The following is a 17,961-nucleotide window of genomic DNA, read 5'->3' on the forward strand; positions in this document are numbered from 1 at the left end:
TTTCAAACTTCTTCACAGAATGAAAATTTTTGGAGAAAAGTAAGCCAATGTGAATAATATCTTCAATTCAACTCTCACACATCAATATCTACTAGTTTTTTGACTATTTTGGAGCCTCCAGCGAGTTTTCAAATTTCTCCAGAAATTCCAAATCGCTCCGAAGGGCTCAAAAATGAATTTTAAGACCTATAACTATAGACAGTGCTTATTGGATACCCTCTCGACCGCTTTAGGTGGTTACCACGAAATTCCAGGAGTATCAGTTCAAAAATAAATTTTTGAAATTTTCACCAATTTTTAAAAAATTCCAGAATAAATGTGAAAAATCAAATTTTTAAACGAGCTGAAAATGAACGCCTTTTTCGGCAAGATACTTATCGTCTGATGTGTTAATATGATCACCTGACTCGAAAACAGACCGTCCATAGGGAGAGGCAAGTAGGGCAATTTGCTCCGGGCTCGTGTTCTCCAGAAAGCCTATGTTTTAAAAAGAAAGTTGGTGAACTTCAGTTTTAGAATAGAAAATGCAATCGTTGTTTTCGAGAATAAAAATAAAACTATATTTTTGAATTTTGAACAAAAAATGCATAGAATTTTAATTTTTTCAGAAAAACTAAAAATTTTATTTGAGGAGAAAATAGAAACTTCTTGGAACAAAAGTGTTATTGAACTTTTTGTTGTGAAAAACTTTCTCGAAAGAAGTTCTATCTAAAAGAATGAATATATCTCTTCAAAAGTTATTTTTTACTGAAACAGAATTTGTTTTTGACCTCCACTTTCAAAAACAAAAACGTCAAAAATAAAGTGTTCAGTTCTAAAAAAAAACTTCTTTTTGGATTTTTTTTTTGAAAACAGAATTATCAATTTTTGGGGGAGGGGAGGGGGCTTATTCATAAAGGAAAACTTGTGTAAAAACTGTGTTCTGCAAACACCTAATTTTCAACCTCAATTTTTGAAAAAAATTGATAATATTTTAGAGGGCGAGGGAGGGAGGAAGGTGGTGTGACAAATTTCCAAGAGGACCTCATTTTTGCGCTGAGCTAACATTGGTTCTTTGTGGCACTGCTCGAAAACGATCGCAATCAAACTTCAGAAATTTCAAATCACATTGGAAAGTAGAAGAACTGAAATGAACTTAAAAACCTGTAACTTTATAATCAATGGTCATTGCTCATTTGGCACCCACCAAAGTTATAGGCCCTAAAGTTCATTTTTAGGCACTCCAGAGTGATTGAAAAATTTCTGTAAAAATTTGAGAACTCGCTGGAGGCTCCATTATAGCATAAAAAACTTAAAGTTGTCGATGTGTGGGAGTTGAATTGAAGGATTTTTTCACACTGGTTCACTTTGTTGAAAAAATTTATATTTCATGAAAAAGTTTAAATAGGTACTTATAGCCCTTAATAAAACACCGGGTTGTACAAAAAGGTGTTTTTTTAAAAGAAAAAATAAAACAAACGGTTTTTTCTTTTTAAAACTTTTTTTTCATTTTAAAACAGTTTTTTGTTTTGTTTTAAACATGTTTAAAATGCGTTTCAAACACAAACTCATTTTTTTTTATTCAGTTTTTCAACAATTTCTTCTAAAAGACAAAATTTGCAATATGATTCTGTATTGCGTAGCAGAGAGGAATTCTCTACTCCAAAGCAAAAAGGATGGGAGTCTATTTTTTTGGATTTTGAGATTTTTACATCATTGGAAAAAAATAGACTTCTATCTTTTTTGCTTTGGAGTACAGAATTTTGATTTTTTTAAACATGTTTTTCAACTTCGAGGATCTTTACACAAGGGGGCCAATATTACAGACAGGGTGTCGAAGGAGGCTGTACATATATTGAAAATGTGAAATGGGGTATTCAGAAATGTTTTGACCAGAAAATGAAAAATTTTCAAAAACTGTTTACAAATCTGAATTTTATATTTAATATTTTGTTTGTATAAAAAAAAGTTCAGGAAGAAAAATGAAAATCTAAAAATACAGTTCATTCAATTCCACTTTTTTTTCTTCTTCGAGAAACTGAAAATTTTTTAGAAAATTGGAGTTACAAAAAAAACACGTTTAAAACAACGTTGTTTCTGTTTAAAACACTGTTTTATTTTTTTATTTGTTTAAATGTGTTTAAAACATTTTTGCTTTAAACATGTAGGGTAAATGTGCCTAAGTTTGCGCACCTAATTTTCAAACAGTCACTACTTTTTATGAAAAGGAATTAGAATATTGAAATTTGTACAGAAGGTTCTTCAAACACTTGGCTATGATTTGCGCCAGAAATAAAATTTTTAATCGATTTAGTTTTTGATATTTTGACCAAAAACTAAAAAAAGTCAAATGCGCAAACTTAGGCATATGCCTTCCTAAGATTGCGCATTCACCTTCCCAAGATTGTGCACCAGTGAAAAACATAGAAATTCGTCAATATTGTTTAATTAACGATGAAAAGCAAACAAAATGTCTCACATGAACGTACATTTGAAACTTCTGAGTGAACCACACTGGAAATGCGCTCATATCTGGTATTTCCAGCATTACACCCATTTCTTCCTAGCTTTTGACAAGGAGTAAACTCGATATACATATATAAGGTGTCATTTCATTCAAATAAATTGAATTCTTGATGAAAATTTTGAAAAGTATCATTATTAGTCTAGAAAAGTAGCAAAAAATAAAAATCGCAATCTTAGGCACAGGGGTGTTTTTTTAAAAAATTGAAAAATTGAAACCTAATTAAAGCAGAAAACACTTGAAATATGTGCTTGTTATGATCCCCAGACAATGACGAATCTAAAAATAGCTTATTTAGATTTCTACTGCCATTTCCATAAAAATTGTCGCGTGTCGCTTTTATTCGAAAAGTTATTAAAAAAATTGAAAAAAAAGTTTTTCGATCGTCAGTTGGCAACACTTGGTGCTACCATCACCAAAAATCGTCAAGTGTGGTCATTTTGATTCTTCTTTCAAGTAAGGGAGGTATCAAATGTTGTAACTCTCACTGGTTCTGAGAAATCGTTGCTGCGCAATCTTAGGAAGCGCGCAAACTTGGGCACATTTACCCTATTAACCCCGATTAAAACAGTTTTTTCATAGTTTCTTTTTTTTTCAATTTTCAAAAGTTGAATGAAAATAAAAAAATGAACTTTTTAAAACAAATAGAAATCAATTTTTGGGATCCACCAATATCAAGTTGTTGGTGTGAAGAAATGAAAATTGTATTGGATTTCAAATCCAATGGATCGGAGAGATCTAACAACCGAGAATATTTTTAGGGTAGGAGAGGCCAATGGGCTGTAAAAATAATACAAACTCAAAAGAGGCAAAACAATCACTTTATTATCCCATTCAACTTTTGAAGTTTTAAAGTGAAAAAATAAATTGCTCGCATAAAAGTATCATTTTTATACTTCTCAAAATTCAATTTTCAAGAAGTTTTGCTCTCACTTTGGCTTGTTATCATTTCTTATTCTAAATTAACATCCTGAAATCTTTCCAATTTTATAAAATTTTAAAAACCAAAAAATAAAACTCTTGCATAAAAAAAACGTCGTTTTTAGTTCTCTCAAAATACAGATTTTTCCAAGTTCTCGCTCGCGGGCTCGTCCTCTTTTTTTTTAACATCAACTTCATAAAAAAAAAACCATCGTTTTCAGGCCTCTCGAAATCAAACCCTTAAAACGTAATTTTCACGTATTTAATTTTCCTCGATAAAAAATACGATCGCGATGCGACAAATCCTTCTTATCGTATCTCGAAAGTTGAGATAGGATCAACGGAAGTTCATCCAACCGCGAACAAAATAATAAGGAAATTTTCAACCCGCGCCTGGCGCAAAATTCGTGGCAGTCGTCGATGAAATATCGTACACAATAAGGTACCCAATACCCGTCTGCATACCTGGGCGGAAGGTGCGGAATGAAAAGCGGAATAAGGTGGGGAAGGTGCGCGAACAGATTGCGCCATGAACGTATTAGAGGACCGCGTTTCAGTGTGTTATGTGATATTTTGGTTCTGATCAGTCAGTACCCATTTCAAATGGGTTAACGAGTTTATGCGCTTATACATATTCCGGTAATGTTTCCTGTATTATTATTTTATTCGTCACGAGGTTTTATTGTAACGCGGATTTCATTATGGAGGGGGGCAAAAAAAATTAAAGAGGGGTAATCCCCCGTATTTGCGTTAACAAACCGAAATTAAAGTAGGGATAAATGAGTTTTTTTTCGGTTTTTGAAATTGTTAATTTTAACGTACGAAAATATTCCGAAAATAGGAGGTATCCTATGTCGTTCGGTTTTTCGGTAATTTCGGTCCTTTTTCACATTCGTAACCGATTTTGTTATTTTTTCGAGTCGCGAATTTTAATTGTTTGAATTGTTCTATTTTTTCAAAACTTTTGAAAACTTTTATTTTTACTTAATTCGGTTTTTTTCTTTCAATTTTTATTATTTGTTTTTACTATATTTACGTACGTTTTTAATTTCGTTTTTTTTCTTTCAATTGTTTGTGAAACTGACATGTGTTTTTGAATATTGTGTTTTGTGAAGGATTTTTTTGTTCTTGTCACGGATTGGATTTTTAACATTTATTTTTCTACGGATTCAGGTAAATTTTAGTTTTTGTTTTTTCAAGTTTTTATCAATTTTTTTATTTTATTTTTTGAAATATTTTTTGAATATTATTTACTTCACGTGTGTTCGAACCTTTACCAATTTATACCAATTTTAGTGAATTTGAATGAGTTTAATCATTTTCAAAAAGGCCTTTTACCTTGTCCAAGTAGTTGAGGAAAATGCATAAAAGTGTTGAATTGAAACGCAGCAAGGCACTTGAAATAATTTTCATTTTTCTAATGATATTCTCATAAAATTCAAGTACGGTTGTGTTTTCTCAACACCACGTTTATTTTGCTTTTTTACACGTGGTTTGCGTGATACCTACGAAAGAATATTAAATTTTCTAAATTAACGTGTAATTATTAAAGAATTCCAATCAACCCTCTTGTTATGATGAAGAGTTCTATGTCTAAAACTCCGAACAACATTTTTAATTCAGTTTTAATATAAAATAACATCGTTGACTGGTAATTAAATTTTGTTAGATCAAGAAAATTACTAATTCACTTGGATCAGCGGCAGTAAAAAAGCTCGAAACTTTCTTTCGTCAATTTCTAATCGGTCAAAAAGTAAATATTTGTCGAACTAACACCCAGAAAAACTTCAACTTATCTTTAATTGGTTCGTTTATCGCTGATACACAAGCGAATTTTTGTACAATCTTCAAAGTAAAACGTTTTTTTCTATTTGAAATTTCGTAGTTAAGTTTTAAAAACAGTTTCAAATTCATTAAAGAAATATTTTCAATTAAACTCTGATTATCAATTCAAGATAAATGGTGGAAAAAAATTTCGATTATTTTTTTTTCAAAAAAGTGGGTGCACAGTGAAGAAAAAAACTCCAAGTCGAAGTTGAACGTGTTATCAAAAGGTTTTAATTATTGAAGAAATTGAATTTAAAAAAAAAAAAAATTATAAATCAATATTTTCTTTCGATTATTATACCTATTTAATAGACTTTTAAAAATCGAAATCGTAATCGGTAAATAGAAAATAATTCGAATAAGTATGTCGTTCAAGATAACAAATTAACTTCAAGTAACCTTAGAGAAGAATATTTTAAATCAAGATAGCAACAAAAGTGTTAATTGAGTTACGTTTACATTCATTAAAAAATGAAAAAAATCTCAATTGATTTCTACCTACGTTTAATTTAACGTTTGCCATTTAAATCGGCCCTTATTGTGTTTTGGATTTTAATTTACTCATCGTCGTTTTACGATGTGAAAGTTTTCGAAATTCCATCTACCGGCGTTTTCAATTCGACGATACTACGTATCTTTTAAAGGCAGTTACGTTATCCAACGTGCTTCTAAATTTGCACATACCTACCTGTTGCTGAATGAGATTTTTCCTGGCTTCGGTGTGTTTAAAAATTCACGTATGGGATGAAATCGTGAATTGGAATTGAAATGCGAGTTTATTGCGGATGTTTTTTGAGAAAAAATATTCCATAGAACCGGTTCTGGTTCAGTTTTTGTTTTGAATTGAGGAAGAGGTTTCTGGGTAATTTGTAATGATTTCTAGAAAATATTTTGATTGAAAAATTTAGATTTTTTCCACCAATAAATTAACAACTGTGTTTAATTTTAGGCATTTCTTGGAATTTTTTTCATCGTTCATTTGCATCAAATCTTGTTTCTTCAACTTCAATCTTTTAAATTCTGTTGCAAAAGTCGAACCAGTTAGGTATTTTAAAACCCACTTCTCGAAAATTAGTCTAAAACATTCATCTTCAGTTCTCCAATTTTGATCTCGAATGAAACATTTTCCCAAAAATACCTATCTCCAATATTTGCGCATGTGCTTCGAAAATTCTATCAAAATTAAACAAACATTTACAAAATAACACGGTTTTATGGCAAAATATTGACAAAATAAATGTCGAACGCTCGAAATTTCTCGTTCGTGACGTTTGTGTATTCCAAAAAAATGAAATTTCTGTTCAACTGTTTTGTATTAAAGCAAAAAACCCAACAACACGTGTTAATTTTCAGACAAAAATATGTCCTCCTGTGTAATCCGTGTTACCGGTTATAGGAAAAATGTATCGAATCGAAGGTCGTAACAATATCGTCTTTTTTATTACAATCGTCGATATAAAATGCGGTAAGCAAATATGCTAGGAAATAGTAAATTTCCATCAAGCATGAAATATTCAACAATATTAATTGTTTTGCCAATGATTTTACTACATAACGATATTGTGGTCCTACCCAGTGAGTATAGGTAGTTACATATTTTCGTGTAGCCTTTTTTTTATTTTTTATTATACTTACACCCGATTTACCGGAACATAGAAAAGGAAAAGGCAGCTAAAAAAATGAAAAAAGTTGAAAAATTCGCGCTTTTACGAGTAAAAATGTCAAGACTGTAGGAAAGTTGGGGAAAGCTACGTTATCAATCCTCGGTTTAATCGCGAACAACGAAATTTACAGCATTGTAAAGGTCAAAAGGTCGTTAAAAAGGGTAAAAAAAAAATATTTGAAAATGTGAAAACTGCGTGGAATTTTTTGCTTTTTTTTCTCCCCCTTCCCGACCGAAACGTTAAACTTGCCAAACAAGTGAATAAAACTTGATTTTATATTTCATTGGTGTTGCGAAAGGGTTTTGAGGGAGAAAGTTCACATAGGGTTGTTGGTAAAAGGAGGAAAAAAAATGGAAATTAAGTAAGTCCGAGATGATTATAAATTAACGTTAATTAAAAAACTATTTAAAATGTACTAATTGCGTTTAAATTACGCGAATTAAAAGTAACGCCTAAAAAACATTTTTGGCAGACGTTTATAATAGCTGCGTTTTTGGTCGATGCAATTTTTCATTAAAATTTCAACTGTCAACTAGCAAATGTTTCAACGAGACTTTTTTTTACGATTAAAATAATATTCTTGTGACGAATGCGATGAGCTTATGTAGGTGAGTTCGTTTGTTATCGGTGGTGATTAGATTAGGTTTCGATTTTATATCGTCGATCGATGAAAAAGTTGAATTGTTTTGATTTCGAAGAAATTCGAGTATAGAGAAAAGTACTACGATTGGACATTTTTTTTTTTTAGGAAAACATTGTAGTTTTTATGATATTTTTCAGATATCAAAATGTTGACTAATTATCGGATTCGGATACTTTGTTGAGTGTTTTGAGATAGGTTGCGATAACGTCTTGATAACGATTATTCGAGTAGTATGAAAGGAATTTACCTCTTTCTCTTTTATCCTATAGATTTGCTGATCCTGTCGTCGCTTTTCTTTATTTCTTTCAAAGTAAGTAGATGTCTAATCTAAACATATTCGTCATTATTTTTGATTTCAGTGGCGTATTTTATTAGTAATGGAAATGAGTTCATTTTACGTATTAAAGCAAGATGATAACATGTGTATCTTTTGATAAAAATTTGTTGAATGTGTTGTTGGTAAATTGAAAATTTTTTTTGCTTAAAAACTGTTCTAAATTGTTTGAATGAGTGAAATTAGGAAATATTTTGGTTTATTGTAATTTCAGTTTCGAAGAACACATACAAGTCAAGTTCTAATGAATTTTGTCTTTTTTTTTTTTTTTTTTTTTTTTTTTTTTGTAAAAATTGAATGAAATGTGGATATAAAATTGGGAAAAATTTTGATCTTTACTCGTATTACTGATTTTCGATGATGAGTAAGTAATCCAAAAAGGTTCTGTTCCAAAAAATTTCAAATTTCTGAAACTAGGGATGGAGTTGCAGTGCAATTTTCATTTTTTTTAAATATGTGAAAAATACTGTTTTCATCTTCTTCAGTCGAATTTTTTAAACATGAGGTGACTACTTATATTCAGGTTAAGGTTAAAAATTAGACCAAAAATAGCAGATAATCTTGTTCGATAAATTCTATCAAAATTTAATTTGCACTCAGCTAATATTTTTTTTCAATAAATTGGGAAAAAATTCGCGAATAATTATTTTAAAGCATGACTGTATACTTGTTAATGGGAATTACATGCACTCGAGACAAAAAAAAATTATGATAAATTCAGATAAGGAGTAATTTCATATAAAAAAATGTAAAAAACACTCTTGTAATAGTTAATTATACGAAAAGCACGCTTTCCCGAATTGATAAGAGAGGGAGCGGTATTAATTTCGCATTAAATTTCGCGCAAATGACATGAAATTTGTAATCCAAGAATGAGTAATAAGTAGGTATAGGTTTTGAATGAACTTAGAAGGGCACTTATGATGATGATGAAGAAGAGGAACGACGCGAAATTGAAAATAATAAGAAGGAAGTTGGTTATATTGAATGAGAACTTGATACGCTCGTTTATTGGTTGTCTAAACTGTAAGATGTAAAGTAAGTCGCAAAATCTTGGCAAAAATTTTCCTCGTACGTGAGTGTATTTAAACGAGAATATACTGAATACGATCGACTCGTACTCGTACATCGTACATGCCCAAGGGGACTCGTCGTCGACGTTGTATTAATTGTCAAAATAACTATATTTTTTAGTCGCAAATAACCCGAATAAAGCACTCGTTTTGCTTTTTATCCATTGCGAACATCATTACTTGTGGTACCTTCGCCTTAGAACAAAACTAGCTTTTAATCAGTGACCTATTTCAAAGTACCATGTTACCGGTCATCTTATATGTTAGGTTATCCTGTATGTGTATGCTTATGGACGAGCGAAAAAGTACACCTAACCTAAGCCGCAGGCTTAATTTGCTCTGTGATACCAATAGGTGTCCAAAATATCGATATACACGCGATCATTTTAAATTTTTTCGTTAGGTTTCTCTTCCTGCGAGTATTATTTTTTATTGAATTGGTACCCAACTACCTATATAGTGATTTGATCGCGTATATGGTTAAGCTGATACACTTGCATTTCATATAGGCTATAGATATGTGTATCAACAACTTACCTATGGGTACCTATAAGTATGGTGGGTTTTTCATTTCATTACGCGGTGTAAAAATTGATTTATGAATTTGAAACGCGCTCGACTGGAACCAATCGGTGCGCTGTTGCGATATTTTTTAGCTGCTGTAATTTTAAATTATTCTATAAATGATAATGAAATGATAATAGTCGAATTTTTTCGAATTACCTTCGCCTTATTGGCACCCGAGGCGTAATTTTTAATTTAAAAGTGTTTTTTATTATATTTTTTTCTTACCGTTGTTGTCAGAACTGCGATGAAAATTTTTGACGAAATTTTCATAGATGGAGATCGTTTTATATGTAAGTGGTAGTTTTTTTCATCTATTTGGAGCTGAAATGTAATTGGATGACTGAAGGAGGTAATTGGTTTTTTTGGATTGTATTTTTGATGCTGGGAATGGGCGATTCGAGTCATTTTTTAAGTCGATTCAAGGGCGAGGGAATAGTTTAATTTTTGATTTCTGATTCAATATGAGTCTTGGGTGTTCTTTACAGTTTACAATTATCAATTTTGAAAGAAATCAATTATGATTTTTTCATGTTATAGATTGATTGCAGGATGATAGAACAAACACGTTCTTGAGGGGAACGAATTCTCTCATTTCTGTATCAAATTTTTATGACACGTCTCTTCAAATTTTATTGAGTCATTTCTCACGTTTTTTTTTTTTTTTTTTTTTTTTTTCAAATCAAACACTTGGGTGCATATTTTTTTCTTTATTTGATTTTGAAAGGGAAACAAAATGAATTTATAAGACGTTTTTCATCGATTTCTACGCAAATCATATTGGATAATTCATTGAGCTCTAAAACATGGACGATTATTTCATTTTTAATTGGTTTGTCGATTTTCACAAATAAAAAAAAAATTAAAAAAATTAAGTTACCTCCAATCCGCAGTATAAGATGGAGAAAATATTTGGAGAATTGTAAATAAAACAACAACAAAAAAAGGAAGAAAATATGAATTTTTTCTCCATCAGTTTTCATTTGTGTGATTTGTCAGCAGATCTAGGTTGAAATTCTTCTGTGATGTAAAGTCGGTTTTTCGCGAGAGCCATTTTTTAAAAAATCTTCCCTCTACTCTAATTATTTTTACAGGCACCACTTTCGATTTTTTCCTCTGATTATTCAATAGAAAAATCATGCAAGTTTTCTCTTCTTCTTTACTTATTTGAATTCAATGTTTGTTTGTTTTTTTTTAATCTGGTATTTCTGTACCTAATAATAAATTTCCAAGTTCTCCGCATCTTTCACCTCCTTTTTTCATTTTTTCTGCTTATTTTTTCCACAAAGTTCCAAAAATTTCCCTGCAGAATATCAAAGAAATTAAAATTAGAATTTCATTTCCCTCTCTGGTCTAAATTTATATCGTTCTCAATTTTCTTTCTCAGATTTTTCAAGAGAAAATCACAAAATTTCCTTTTTTATCAATCATTTTCATTGTTTATCATAATTAATATCTACTTTATTTTCCTTTATTTTTTTTAAAATTCACCTAAGTACAAAAAAATAAGTCCTATTCATTTTTGAATATCAATTTTAAAATTTCTTGTTGATTTTTATTATTTTTTTTTCAGCTAAAATTTTGCATTTTTTTTTATCAGAACGTCAAAGAAATTTCAATAAAGTACCTACTTAGGTATTTCAGTTTGTCAAGCAGAAAAAAACTGATTATTTTAATTCTGTCTGATGTGAGAGAGAGAGAGAGAGAGAGAAGAAAGAGGGGGGCGGGGAGAATTTAATCCCATAAGCTGCTGAATGTACATTTTTGGTTGTATAACCTTAGTAGTTTTATTTTGTCTGGCTTTCAATGTATGTACCTAATCTTATCAAGATGATATTGAAATGCCAAGTCATGAAAATTGACTTGGGAGTTGAAAACACTGTTGTAAAACTTTTTCCAGGTACCTAACTTAGGTTGTGTTTCAGCTCCCCTCTCCATTTCCTGTCAAATTTCAAAATTCATTTTTCCCTCTTATTTTGTCGTTTTTGTAAAAAAAATCTGCAATCTGATATTTTGCTATCTATTATGCAAACGCATCCGATCCTTCGAAAAAATATTGTCGTTCTAATGTTTTTTCAAGTAAAACATTTTTTTCAATTAGTTTATGCATAATTAATTTGGCCATATATTTTCTTGTGTCTGTACCTTTTTGAAAATTCTCCTGCAAAAATTCAATTTTAAACCCATCGTAGTGTCTCTTTCCTGAGGAAACCCGCAGTATTGATGCTAAATACGAGTAGAAACTAACAATTGAAGGGTTGTCTCTATACCTTGCCATGAGGATGTTGTCCTGTCATACTTTCCCGTATGTTCTGTTGTGCCAAAAGCTCGTCTTCATCTACGTTTTGTGTAGCAATATCCACTGAAGGAGTTAATTTTTTGAAATTCAATTTTGAAAACCTACCTAATTGAAATCATGAATTTTCACAGCTTCTGATTTTCTAAATATCTCTTTGACATCCTGGCGAATTAAAAAAAAATTGAAAATTTTCCATAACAATTAAATGAAGTAAAAAAGTGCAAACACAATTTTTTCGTCGATTTTCCGAAGTATTTCATTAATGACATTTAAAATCAGGGAAAATCTACGAAAATTCCCTCAAATTTTACATCACCTACTTACGTTGGTGAAAAAAAATAATGTAGGCTACCTACCTTATAAGAGGCTTCGAGACTTGAACCTCTTTCTTGCCCCATATGCTTATTTTCAAGAAAAGGCATTGTTCATAGATATTTATTCGTTTCCCCTCACTTACCTAAAATTCCATTTATAGGAGGAAAAACATATTTCCATTTATCGATTTATTATTCGTCGTTGACACGGATTAGCGTATTAAATATTCGCAAAACTCGATATTTCTCAAATAATTGATTTGTGTATGGTAATCGAGCTCGTATAGTATGGTGGCGAAATTTGACAAGCTGGCAATTTTTCAAAATTTTATTCGTCGGTCATTAAAAATGTATATCTATATTTCATTATTAAATTACTAATAGAAAACTAGTCCTTTTACAATATACAATTACGGTATAGTTCAAATACACGAATGAGGAATGAAAATTAAATTTATCTGGAAAATGTTACAAATTGAATTTTGATTTATTAATATATTCGTACAGTTTTCAAATCAAGGTTTTGCTAATTTACATTTTATTTGGCCAAGCCAAACGACGAAAAATGAGTTCGTATTGCATTATGCACTTTAGGGATGGTGCAGGAAGGAGGATCGCCTCGTTGAATGAAAAATTTCGTTGAAAAGAGTAAATTTAGTCGATAATACGATAGATTTTTTTTCCTTCGAGCGATGATGCGCATTACGAACGTATGTTTTTTCTATATTTCTTCTTCAAGGAAGCAATGAACCTGCTGTCGCGTATTCAAACACGTGTTTTTAATGTTTGCCCTGTATCGCGTATTTATATTCTTTCCATTTCCGCGATTTAAATTCGATTTGGGAGTAAAAAAAAACACGATGCGCGGAACACTTGGTAAAACTTCAAACATTTTAAGAAAATTAAAAAAAAATTGTTCGCATTTTAGGCGTGTTTTTTCGCTTAAAGCTTATACCTACTCCTATAAACACGTGAAATTATTCATTCATTCTTTTGGAAACGAAATTAAACTAGTTTTTTTTTCTCCTCAGCTCTTGTATTGTCTTGAAATCGAAATTAGTGAAAAAGATTAAGAAAAACGCGTTCGGTTTGAAAATTTTTACTTGTACTTTGGCAGTACGAGAGTTTATAAGGTGAAAAAAAAGTAATCGTTACGGTTTATTAAGGTGTGTCTGCGCCTTTAGCGAAAATCTACCACATTTGGGTATAAATTTCACGTTTTAACGGTAAGAAATGTAATCTCGTTTCTATAGATCCGTGTTCTAATTTAGTTATCTCTATACCATTAATTTAAAAACTTCTACTCGAAACTTGGTCCACCTGTATTTAATCCAGTTCACGTTATTTTGTTAGAAAAAAGGTAAAAAAAAATTATGTTTTCGGCGAGTTTTGTTGTATGATATGCAAGAGGTACATGTTGACGATATCATTACAAGCAGCGAAAAGAATACACGACGAGGTGGGTAAATGTGCAGGGGATGTGTGCGGTGAGGTTATGCCCTACAGCTCATGACTGAATTGAAGTGCTCTCTGTGCTGTGGCTGTTGTGTAGGATGAAAGAACGTCCAGAAAACTGGATTACATATTCCAGAATAATGGAGAACTGGTCTATGATATCGGTTTGCTTTTTGCTAAACTCTGATCTTATTCTGAGTCTTGCTTCGTTGAGATTTGGTTGCGTATTTGCATACACTTCGCAGGAAAGAAAGGAAGGGGGAAATGACCATCTAGAGCCTATTGTGAAAAAATTAACGTGATTGAGCAAAATTTCGCGGAAATTGCTCAAAAACGTGCTGAAATGCCATAAAAATTGTTAAAATTGGCTAAAAATTAATGAAACATTGTAAAAATTGTGCCGAAAATGTTTTTATGAAAAATTGCAAAATAATAGATCAAATAATGAAATCTTGAAAAAAATCACATTACCTAAGACATAATAAAAACTGTAAAATTATTATCAAACTCACTTTAAAATTATCAAAAATTGATACCTAAGGGTTCAGAAAACTTACATTTTAGGTGATCTGAATGTTCAACATGGGAAAAATTTAATTTTGAGTTCTAATCAGTGACTTTCATTTTCAACTATTCTCTGGTGAGATGATAAGTACCATAACCATACTGCCATCCCCTTTCACAGATCCTCTTCCAATCAACCCCAGATACCTACTTCGTTTTTAGAACAGATATTTTTAAAGCATGTATAATTGGTCAAGTTATCCTTTTACTTGGCAAATAATTTAATTTGTATTGTTTTATTTTTCAGGAAAACTTCATTAAGATGAAAAGGATTAATACTTTCAAAAAATTTATAACAAGAGGTAAATTTATTTATTTTTTATTATTTTAAATTACTACCTGGTTATTTTTCTAGTGATTAAGAAATGCAAATTTTGAAATCATATTTTTCAAATGAATAAAATGTAGGTAATTTTATTTTATTAGGTACTCACTATTCTGAAATATTTTGTTCACAAGTTACACAAGTACCTACCTATCTTTTTTCCATGAAATTTTCAAATTAACTAAAATGATGAAACAATTACCTAATCTTGCTAATTGATATAACTTAGGTATTTAAAAGCTTTCAAAGCTAGTTTTTTAAAATTCTAGAACACTCGTAGTCCATAACGGAATTGAAAGAGAACATTTAAGATGAAAAGGATAAATTATTAGGAACGATTAAAATGCCATATGATAGAATGTTTTTATCTTGAGGTTAATATAGTTTTAAAAGTAGGTATTCGTTAGAAGAAAATATTGTGAAAATAATTAATTTTTGTATAAATTGGTATTTTGATTAAACTTTGATAGCTAAAGCAGATACTTGATTGGAAAATTTTTACGCAATTGTTAAAACTTCAAGGAAACTTAATAAAATATCGCGTAGATAGATTAAATCTATAACATCGATATCGCGTGGTGGTTATTCTGGTTATTTTTGAAACGAACGCGATGTAAAGAACCTATTTACTCTTCGTCAAGTATTTTATTTTTTTATTGTGAAAAGTTACTTATTATATAGACAGAAGTAGGTACACAAGCATCTGACTATATTCTTGAGTGCCCATGTACTTATGTAGACCTACATACTTGTTTAAATTAACATGTTAAGAAACGAATCTCAAAACCAATGGTAGAGGAGACAATTCTGTGTAATTAAGCGTTTGAATATTGGTAAATCACATTTTGAAGCTAAAGTATAGTACTCTTTATTGTACGAATGCAAATATTTAGCCTCAGGTTAAGAATATAGCTACATTTTTGCTATATGTATCAGCACCTACTAGCTGATCAACAAATTACAAAAAAGTTTCCAAGTTTAAATCATGACTGGTAATCTCGCTTCCATGTTCTAGTTTTTCTAGTCCAATAATGTGTAAAGTGTGTATCCTCTTTGCTAATGCCATTTCGAGTCTTAGTAAGTGTCGATTTGTAATTTACCTACGATAGATAAAAAATGAAATATTTAGTGTACAGATTATTTCTTCAGATAAATAATTGGGCTAGGACTCTCATAATAATTTTATTAAAGGAAGAGGTAGGGGAATTGTATCTAGAATATTTTTTTTTTTCATCGGACTTCAAACAAACATGCAGTTTTAGAAACACATCCTAACAATTTTTATGTAACTCACAAAATGTTCTTGTCATTTTTGTAAAACCGTGTTTCTTGATATTAGTTTGGTATTAATTCCCGAAAGTTATCATATGTAGTATTTGAAATGAAAAACGATCGAAATAGAGACGAATGTACTTGTGTATTTGCAAAATCCTTTAATTACTTATGCATGACGCCTATTAATAAAAGTTGACAAGGTAACAAAATATTTCATTCTTGTTTATTTAATATTGCTAAGAATTGTGCCCTGTGTGCTTCATGTCTCGGCGTCTTAAAGTAGGTTATGTTATTGTTTGCGATTGCATGACGAGTTTTTATGTAGAGAATTTAAAGGTGTTTTTGAATGTATTAAAATTATTATTAATGCCATTCGCTGTGAGATAGAGATAGGTAGGTATTTGTTTAAACTTGATATGGAGGATGTTATTTTCCGTGTGAGGTTTGTCAGATTTATTCTGCTATAACTGTGCAGAAGGTTGTCACTACCCAGTGTCTTGGGTCTTACCTAGTACCTACTACCAGGAGTTTCAATGTAATGAATTCAGTTGTTCAAAAGATAACCTGTGTACCTATCTGGTTTTGCTGCTGTATAGGTATTTATAAAATGATGTACCAGGTGAAAATCATACTGTAAAGATGTTATTTTTAGTTTTACCCACTTTTCAGTACTGTATTTGTTGCGATAAAAAGTTGGGCCTCAAGTTTGATCAAAATTGGGTTTATAACGTTCCTGAAAAATTTACTTTTTGGTTAATTTACCAATGTGCCATTTCACCCCTACCAATTGACCTGTTTTTAAACGAATCGTCTACAAACATATAAATTGATTTATTTTTCAGTGAATTGTTCGTGAGAGTATCAAATGTGAGGGAATGATTCATGAACGGATTAATCTATTTTTCAAAAGAATCATTCGCGAACGAATATATTCATTTTTATTTTTTAGCGAATCAATTCGTACCTACTCATCAATTTATGAATTAAATTAATTCGTTCGTGAACAATTCATCTTAAATTGATCAATTCGTTCTTGAATGATTCACAAAAAATCGATCAATTCGTTCGCGAATGATTCATCAAAAAATCAATCAATTTGCTCTATCAGAAATTATTTGTGAATGATTCGCTTCTCTTTCCTTGAAAACAGACCAATTCCTTCAAAATTTTAATTTAAACAATTATTTTTTTCAAATTTTTCAGTTTTTGAATTTTAGTTGAAAAAAAGGGGTAAAAATAGAAAATTTTCAGTTTTTTATTTAAAAAAAAAAAAAAAAATTGAAAAAAAACAAGTTTAAATAAGTAATACGAATAATAAGTAAACATGATTGAATATTGAATTTTCCTGAACTGTTTTGAAACGATAGATAACTCGAGATTAGAGTCCATTAAGCTAACATCGAAATACCTAATTTGAAATATCTGAGCTCCATTGATACTTGTAGTATAGTATTCCGAAGATCTGAGATGAAAATTTGAATAAAATTTTTGGCATTCCAGTACACATTAATTATGACGCCATATATATGAAAATTTTACTCAGAAATAAATCTCGATTGATAGATATCGAAAATACGATTAGCTTTTGAAGAAAGTATACCTACTACATCGTACCTAGATACCTACTGATGAGGAAGATAACACAACAGAGAAAATTTTGTAATAAATCATCGTCATTCTACATTTATAACGTAATGTGTGTATATTTTTGAAGAAAAAACAACGTATTCGTCGTGTTTGTTCGAATTAACATATCGTAGCGAGTATTTCTCTACCTACAAGTATAGGTACTATAGGTACATTTTGATGGTTTTAGTCGCACTTGTGCAAATATGCTTTTAACCAAGTATCTATCATAAAATTACAGATATTATTCGAATAACGATTAACCTATGCGTTTAATACGAATTAATATTATTCCTTTTGTACGTCTGGTGACACGTTTCACAGAATAAAACAGTTGTCTACGTTCGTTATCGAAATTTATACAAGCGGTATTTAACAATAATGGAAATAATTAAAGAATTGCTGTAACGATATCATTTTAACGACCTGTTTATTTAGGTTTATCGTTTTTGTATGTAGGCATTTAAATGCCAGATTAATTTTATTTTTAATATCAAAGGGGAATGAAAAATTTAAGAAACTAGACTCATTATGGGATTTTAAATGAGCTCTTAAGAATAGTATAAGTGAAAAT

General features: G+C 30.4%; 1 protein-coding gene across 3 annotated transcripts in view; it reads left to right on the top strand.

Annotated features, from left to right (window-relative positions):
- Nucleotides 1-4,000: 4,000 nt before the first annotated feature.
- Nucleotides 4,001-17,961, top strand: part of LOC135846006 (zinc finger protein castor homolog 1-like) — a 154,789-nt gene continuing 140,828 nt past the window's right edge. For all 3 annotated transcript variants that reach the window (XM_065364932.1, XM_065364931.1, XM_065364934.1), the window contains exons 1-2: nucleotides 4,001-4,597; nucleotides 14,409-14,463. The gene's annotated coding sequence lies outside the window, so the exon portion shown is untranslated. The remainder of the gene's footprint in view (nucleotides 4,598-14,408; nucleotides 14,464-17,961) is intronic.

This window comes from Planococcus citri, chromosome 4 (assembly GCF_950023065.1).
Source record: "Planococcus citri chromosome 4, ihPlaCitr1.1, whole genome shotgun sequence".
NCBI lineage: Eukaryota > Metazoa > Arthropoda > Insecta > Hemiptera > Pseudococcidae > Planococcus > Planococcus citri.